Source organism: Macrobrachium nipponense, chromosome 2 (genome assembly GCF_015104395.2).
Source record: "Macrobrachium nipponense isolate FS-2020 chromosome 2, ASM1510439v2, whole genome shotgun sequence".
Taxonomy (NCBI): domain Eukaryota; kingdom Metazoa; phylum Arthropoda; class Malacostraca; order Decapoda; family Palaemonidae; genus Macrobrachium; species Macrobrachium nipponense.
Window position 1 is genome coordinate 7,167,705 of NC_087201.1, and position 8,694 is coordinate 7,176,398.

The following is an 8,694-nucleotide window of genomic DNA, read 5'->3' on the forward strand; positions in this document are numbered from 1 at the left end:
AAATACGAGAAAAGACAATACAAGAAGGTTCGTATAACTGACAGATAGGGATTATAAAAGGATTAGTGCCTAGAATCCGACACACCTGGAAGATAAGAAACCTTCCCAAACAAGCATAAACAAAGGGTGCAATTAAAGGTTTAAGACAATCATCTCAGATACAATCTCCAGACAATTAAAGGATTATAGGTGACAGCTATACGGAACCTGGTAGACAAAACCCATATCACAAAAAATGACAGACATACATTACAATAAAATTTTTTTTTAATAACTCTAAGGCAACTGGATTTTTATTTAAGTCAGTAATTATATATTTGAGGTCATTCTTAAAACATGTTACAGATACAAGGGTCTAAATGAAAAAGGCCACGACTAAACTTTTTAGAATCTGCTTTAATACAACTTACTTTGCATTGTTGTAATTTCAATGTTAGTCGTGGCCATTTTTCATTTAGACCCTTGTATCTGTAACATGTTTAAGAATGACCTCAAATATATAATTAATGACTTAAATAAAAATCAGTTGCTTAGAGTTATTAAAAAAAATTTTATTGTAATGTAGTCTGTCATTTTTGTGAATATGGTTTTGTCTACAGGTTCCGTATAGCTGTCACCTATAATCCTTTAATTGTCTGGAGATTGTATCTGAGATGATTGTCTTAAACCTTTAATTGCACCCTTTGTTTATGCTTGTTTGGGAAGGTTTCTTATCTTCCAGGTGTGTCGGATTCTAGGCACTAATTCCTTTTATAATCCCTATCTGTCAGTTTATACGAACCTTCTTGTATTGTCTTTTCTCGTATTTTTTGTCAGTAGCTGCTTCAGTAAAGGGCTTTTCAGACCGAAAGATCTCGCAGACTCCTTCGTTTATTTTTCCTTCGTGGCATTTACTATATATATATATATATATATATATATATATATATATATATATATATTAAATGGTGTGTGTGTGTGTATGAGGAAAGGGGAAATTTCTATATTTTTTCTCAAAGTTCTTACGTTTATATTTACGTAATAATATGCTGCACGTTATTGCAGCATGCCTACTATATCAGTCAAACAGCGAAGCTGTATGACCGTATTTGTAACAAGAATATAAGAAGAAATGAATATATATATATAACAATATATTACACAGAGGTGTCACGTTTGCTGGTTTCATCTTTCAATTTTATCTCAGTTAATGTCGAAAGTGTAACGAATTGTGCTCTTGTCGAAGTAAAAGTTGACGCACTGTTAACCTCCTGTACCGAACTCGAGTCTATTCGGTTTAAATTTTGAGGTTGAAAAGAATAGGTGGCGGTGCGTTGCTCTCAATTCCCAAATGTCTCTATTGTTGACATGGTTTCAGCTTTTCTAAAAGAGAACTGTCACTCCAGAATGAGTCAGATTCTGGTTTAGAGTTTATTTATTCCGTCATCCAGTTTTGTTATTGGTCGATCACGATTCGCCCTTTTTGGGGGGAAGATGGGGATGGTATATATGTTATTCAACTTTTTTTGGTGCTTACTCGGAGAGTAAGCCTACAAGCTACTTTGTTATTGTTGTTGTTGTTCTTGTTGAGGGGTAGGAAAGCCTTATAGAAAAGCCTAAAAAGATCTGAAAATGGGGTTTCGTGTTGAGCTAAAGATGCAGGAATTTTAGGATAAGATATTTATGATTTTCATTTATTAGAATGAAAATATAAAAAAAGTAAATAATGCTGCATGTAAAACAGTACAGAAAAATTGTTTCTAATAATATACCGTATTTATTTTATTTTGCTTTGGTAGAATAACGTATTATTTGACCGTAGATTTTAGCACGCGCCCCGATTAAGCTGGAGGTTGGATCACGCGCTTATTTTATTATACATTTTGTAGTTAGCCTGAACTGAAGAAAGATATTTAGCTTTTATTCCCCGTTGTTGACGTTAATCTTTCGGAGCTATATTTCATAAATGGAAACTATATCCCTCTTCATGAGTTTGAATTTGGTATTCATTGACTCCACATATCTACAACCTTTGTATATCCCTCTGTTCGTAAATGTATGATTATATAATGTCATAGAATCCCTCACATCCATCTGAATTATGAATGTTCAGAATACTTCAATCAGTCTTAGATAGAGAGAATGTGAGTTCAAATATCCATCTGATTGATTGTATTTGATTTAGATATAGGTTTGGTTTTTATTTGTTCATGGTCGAAAAAAAAAAAAAAACAATAACCTATGTCTGCATACCCGATGAGATTTCTAGACATTTCAATGCAAATCGGATTATTTTGTTTCATTTGATATTCACGTTTTTGTTCTACTTTCCATATTTTCTTAAAGCTGTTTCATTAAGTAGCTGCTATCATGATTTGGCGTGTACATATCTACGAGTTTCATGTGCGGGATAAAAAAAAAGGAAAAATCATTATATTAATTGTTGCTCCGATAGAAGGAATAGTTTTCCTAACCAATTTTCAGAACAAACAGCTGTACTGGAATTTTTGAAAATGCACATGACCTTAGGATCGCAGGCAATCTGTTCTGGTTCATTAGCGTTGTTTTTATTTTTGGGAGAGAGAGAGAGAGAGAGAGAGAGAGAGAGAGAGAGAGAGAGAGAGAGAGAGAGAAGTGAACGTAATATAATTTGTGCTTTTCTTCACACAGAGAGAGAGAGAGAGAGAGAGATGAGAGAGAGAGAGAGAGAGGAGAGAGAGAGTGAGAGAGAGAGAGAAGTGAACGCAATATAATTTGTGCTTTTCTTCAGAGAGAGAGAGAGAGAGAGAGAGAGAGAGAGAGAGAGAGAGAGAGAGAGAGAGAGAGAAGAGAACGCAATATAATTTTTGCTTTTCTCCAGAGAGAGAGAGATAGAGAGAGATGACAGAGAGACAGAGAGAAGTGAACGCAATATAATTTGTGCTTTTCTGCAGAGAGAGAGAGAGAGCGAGGGAGAGGAGAGAGGAGAGAGAGTGGATGACCCAATACAATTTGTGATTTTCATGAGAGAGAGAGAGAGAGAGAGAGAGAGAGAGATGAGTGGATGAAGACAATATAATTTATTCTTTTCATCAAAGAGAGAGAGAGAGAGAGGAGAGAGAGAGAGAGGATGACCACAATACATTTTGTTCCTTTTCATGAAAGATGAGGAGTAGAGAGACAGAGATAGAGAGAGAGAGAGAGGATGACCAAATTACAATTTGTGCTTTTCATGAGAAAGAGAGAGAGAGAGCGAGAAGGAAAGAGAGGAGTGGATGACAGCAAAATATGCGCTTTTCTTCAGAGAGAGAGAGGAGAGAGAGAGAGAGAGAGAGAGAGCGAGAGAGAGAAATGAACATAATACAATTTTTGCTTTTCTTCAGACAGACATACATACAGAGAGAAGCATAAACGCAATACAATTTGAGCTTTTCTCCAGAGAGGGAAAGAGAGAGAGAGAGAGAGAGAGAGAGAGGAATGAACGCAATACAACTTGTGCAGGGCAAGGAAAGTACCAGGCACATCCAGGATGTTTAATAATGAAGGCGGTGCATTAAAACGAGTATGTTTTGGTCTTTCTTTATGCTCTCGGTTTGTCTTCAAATAACACTCGCCAGAAAAACGAAATATGATTTCTCGTCTCTTTATTTACCTGGATTTCTTGACGTCATTTCTCTCTAAGAATCTAATGGTTACTCATTCATTATGAATGTTCTTTGCGTATATTTTTCGACACTAAAAGTTGCAGAAACGATTATGATAAAATTCTTCTGAGTTTTTACATTTTCTTAAGTTTCATTTCATACGTTTTAGCAGTAAGTTGAAAATAAGCCTTAAGAAGGCTTATTTTCAACTTACTCGGGGATTAAGCCTACAAACTACACTATTGTTGTTGTTGTTGTTGTTGTTGTGGGAGGGGAGGGTTGAAAAAAGCTTAAACATGTCTGAAAAAGGTATTTCGTGTTGAGTTAAAGAAACGGGAATTTTAGGACAGGTTTATAATTTATTTATTAGAATGAAAATGTAAAGAAATAAATAATGTGCATGTTAAACAGTACAGCAAATTTTTTCTAGTGAAATATAGTGTATTTATTTCAATTTTCGTTGGTGAAACAAGACTCTATTTGACCTTAGATTTTAGCATGTGCCTCGAGTAAGCTGGAGGTCGGATCACGCCTTGTTAGCGTACATATCCTGTGTCTTATGTCGATGATCTAAGTAAAACATTATGGATGAGTTGTGATTTAGATAAGCTGGGAAAGATCTCTTTTGGAAAAGTGAAACCTTTGATAAACTAGAATTTAACCAAATTTTAAGGTCACTGAAATTTTAATTTAAAAAAAATATCATTATAATAAAACAAAACTACCCATTTGCTTCCATACTGCAAATATGAATAGCCTGACATTTTCAGAGATAAGAATTAGATTTCGAAGTCACAAAAAGTGCCACATAGACGTTTTAATCGTGAGGTTTTGGTGTATCGTAATTCTTATCAGCTACGATTACCTTCAGTAAACAGGACGAGCGAAGATCCTCGTCTCCCACTTTTATTTTTCCAGATATTTGTTCACAAGGTGCTTTGAAAAGGATTTTGAAGAGGGTGCTTGCCATGTCCCTAACCTACCCTCCATCTTCTTCTCTTAATTTACAGGTTAATCTCACAAGTTGTGTGAATATGAATGGCCCAGGGTACATCTTAAATCTAAAGGAAAGGTTTACGGAGTTTATAAAAGAATTTTCTTTTTTATTTACTAATACCGTGTATGATGATAAATTGATTCACCATTTGACACATTGGTCATGCTTACTGTGCTCAGTTTTCACCTATATACTTGTCGCTTATAATTGTCACTTATAACTATTCAAACGGTAGTGGACAAACGTGTTCGTGTGCTAGATACACCTATTATTTACATATATTATCTATATATATTATATTATATATATATATATTATATATATATATATATATATATATATATATATATATACATACACATAATTATATAACATACATATATATAATATATATATATATATATATAAAGATATATGCCACAAAGGAAAATATACAACGGAGTATCCGCGAGACCTTTCGATGTTCAAACGTCCTTTACTAAGCAGATGAACTAACATACATGAGGAAAAAGACAAAACAAGAAGATTCGTATAACCTACAGATAGGGATTATAAAGAGATTAGTACCTAGAATCTGACACACCTGGAAGATGAGTAACCTTCCCAAACAAGCATAAACAATGGGTGCAATTAAAAGTTTAAGACAATCATCTCAGATACAAGGACAAGACAATTAAAGGATTATAGGTGACAGATATTCAGAACTTTGGTAAACAAAACCATATTCACAATATATATTCACAATACATATCAAACATACATTACAACGAAGATAACTCTAAGGCAACTAATTTTTATTTAAGTCTGTAATTATATCTTTGAGGTTATTCTTAAACATGTTACAAATACAAGGGTTTAAATGAAAAAGGCCACGACTAATATTGAAATTACAATGAAAAGTAAGTTGTATTAAAGCAGATACTAAAAGATTTTGTGATAAGACATCTTTTGACCTTGCAATTACTGAACTACCAACCCAATTTATTCGGTGGTTGTTTTCACTTAAATGAATGAATATTGCATTAGATGTTTGCCCAGTTTTTTACAGAATATTTATACTGGCTTAGCCATTACTTCTAGGCCCTTGCTAGACTGTAAGAGGGTAAAATGAGGGACCAATCCTACAATGGAAAACTTTTATATATTATGTTGTTGCTTTCTCTGGGGCCATTTTTTATTCATTCTTTTAGTGTGTTATTATGGAAAACAAGGTTGACATTAAATGCTTTTAACAATGATTTAATGGTTTTCCAATCCGTTAAAGTAAGGCAACTGAGAATGTTCTTAGAATTTTCTTTCTGCGTGTTAATTGCACTATAAAATTCTTTTATTCTTTTTAACCACGTACGAAAAATCATGCCTCCTCGATTGTCTTATGGACAACTGTATATTTCTCGTAAAATAATACTGCTTTTATGTTTGTTTTGCTAAAGGGAAAAAAGTGGCTACTGTAAAGCAGGTGGTGCAGTAAACGATAGTTTAATTCGTTTTTTTTTTTAACTCGGTGGGCTACGTTCATTTGTTTTGAAAATAATTCGAGATGCAGTTTTATCCTTCATTCCAAGTTTTCCTTTTGCAAATGCTTATTCATTAGTCAGTGCTGGCCATCCATGAATTGGTTTTCATTGTAACTGGAATCACCATCACATCAGTTATTAACCGGTCTAATTAAGCCGTTCGTTTCAAGCGTGTTTATCCTAGAATGCATTAATTGGTAACCAGAAAAGTTCTACGAGTTAATTAATGAAAATTAACTGTCGAGTGAGTGAAGAAGCGACCAGCGTAAATATAACCGATTCCCCTCCCAAAAGCTTCCCAAATAAATGCAGTTCATTCCGAGAACTTAAGTGTCAGTCAAACAGAATTGTTTTGGACGAACTAGAAGATTTCCTGATGTCTCCAAATAGAGAATCGTTTTGTAGCGGAATCTTCTGTCGTCAAAGAAGCTGTAGATATGAAAGTAGATAATTATTTGGCGAATACCTTACATAAATTATAAACGTGAAATTACAGATAAGAAAATGATAATATTCATACGCTTCTGTATGTGATATGTACTTAGAAGCCGTAATGACACTCATTTTAGCGAGGCATGTCTAATCCACGTAGATGAAACTAAGTCTTTGTTGTAATAATGGTCGTATGCTATTTCCATGTGTCCCTCATAGGCTTCTTTAGAGGGCCTCTGATTTTGTTTGCAATAGGACTTATAGGACGTTGCACTTGCTTCTTTTATCTTTGCATTATAATATGGCGTCAAACTGAGAGATGTTGCATACTCTTCTTTTTCAGTAGATGACGAAGAATTGAACGTAAACGTTTGAGTAAATTCCAAACCAACATAAGATTCTGCGTCATGAACTTCTTGGGTGCGCATTTTTAAAGTAGACCCATCTTTAACTCGCACAGTTTCGCGGTCTTTACCCTTTCCCGTTAACCGTTGCCAAAAAACCTTCTGACTCATTTTTCGATGCAAGTTTAACTTATTTTCCTAAAAAGCAATAATAATATTTTTTTTATTTTCTCTTATTGCTAGGAAACACCTGCAAAATCATAAAAAAAAATCATAAATCCACAAAACCAAATATGTAGGCCTTCTCGTCCGCGTCTGTCCCTGCACATATGTCAGTATCATCCTTTTGCTAAGAATTATATTTCCTATATGGTCTGTCATTGTAGGATTTACGAGTAAATTCCTGGAGAGGATCTTCCACTGGTCAGGATAAAGGGTTCTTGAGGTACGAACCCTTTCCTCTTCCCTGACTTTTAGAGGAAACTTACAGATTCCTTATAGACTTAAACCAGGGGCATTTGTGACTGTCAGAGCACCTGGCACTCGGTGCCAAGGTGAGTCCGCTATTCATCTTTATCCTGTCTATGTTTTCATCCCTCATATCTGGCAAACCAGTGGCATGAGTTTCCTTGAATACAAACCTTATGCCACTTATATTTGGTGTACTTATGAAAGCAATTATTATTCCAGTGCTCATTGCTAACCCCAGAACATCCTTCAAAGGAACTGGACTTCTGGCGGCTACATCTTCCTCTTCCAAGGTTCCTCTGTTTCGAACTTCCTCCTAAACTATGATGCAGACTATTTATGATTAATTTGTTCCAATCACAATTTGCAGAGGCCTTTTCCCTTCCCCTCATTCTATAAACGGAGGTTGGCAGAGAATGTGATGGGTTTCTTCCTTCCGATCTCGAATTTGACAAAGTGGGCGCTTTCTTCATTGCCTAAGTCTATTTATGATTAATGGATTTAAGTAGAAAAGTATTTTATCGCGAAAAGATATCATATTTGCTCTAATTTGCAAACAAAATTTCACTCTAATATTCTGATTGATAAAAACATCAGGAAAATTAAACAGGACAAGGAAATTCTGTCTTGGAAAGTCTAAAATCACTGTGGGGAAAAGTAGCTGACGCTGATTCTTTCAGCTCTAGATACGATTAGTCGAAACAACATTACGCACGTTTACACACCGACGCTGGTTCTCCCAGAACAATCATCGTTTCAAAGCGCAGCAGATGATCGTGTAAAATCTTCACGCGAGCTAAGCAGCAGATGTGGCCTTATCTGAATTCGCAGCGGTTATTTATACAAAATTAGGTCCTGGGTTATGACCTACTATTTGTCCTGCGTTATGCATCTGATTAAATCCAGCAAATACGATCCTTTCGAAATATGAAAGCTCTCCAGGCCTTAATGGAAATTAATTCAAAATGGACACAGCCTCCATGACCCCAGTCAGTCCCTAATTATGGCGCCATTGGTTTAACTGGTACCTAGTCATTAGCTTTCGGGAAATAAGCCTGGATCCATAGACGTAATGAAACCTATGCCTAAAACTCCGTTAGGTCTGTTTGTAAATTAGGAAAGAAATTCAAGTAGCAACAATAAGACAGTATTCAATGCCTTTTCATTTATAGGTTTACAATAGCAGATTCTTATAGTAGTGAAACGGCATGACAAAGAAGAACATAAGATCTGAAGCCATGTCATGAATTGCTATATCAGAATGAACTAACAAGAGCACATTGTACTACCCATGAATTCAACTCCTATTCTCCAACTCTTAGCGTTATCTACCA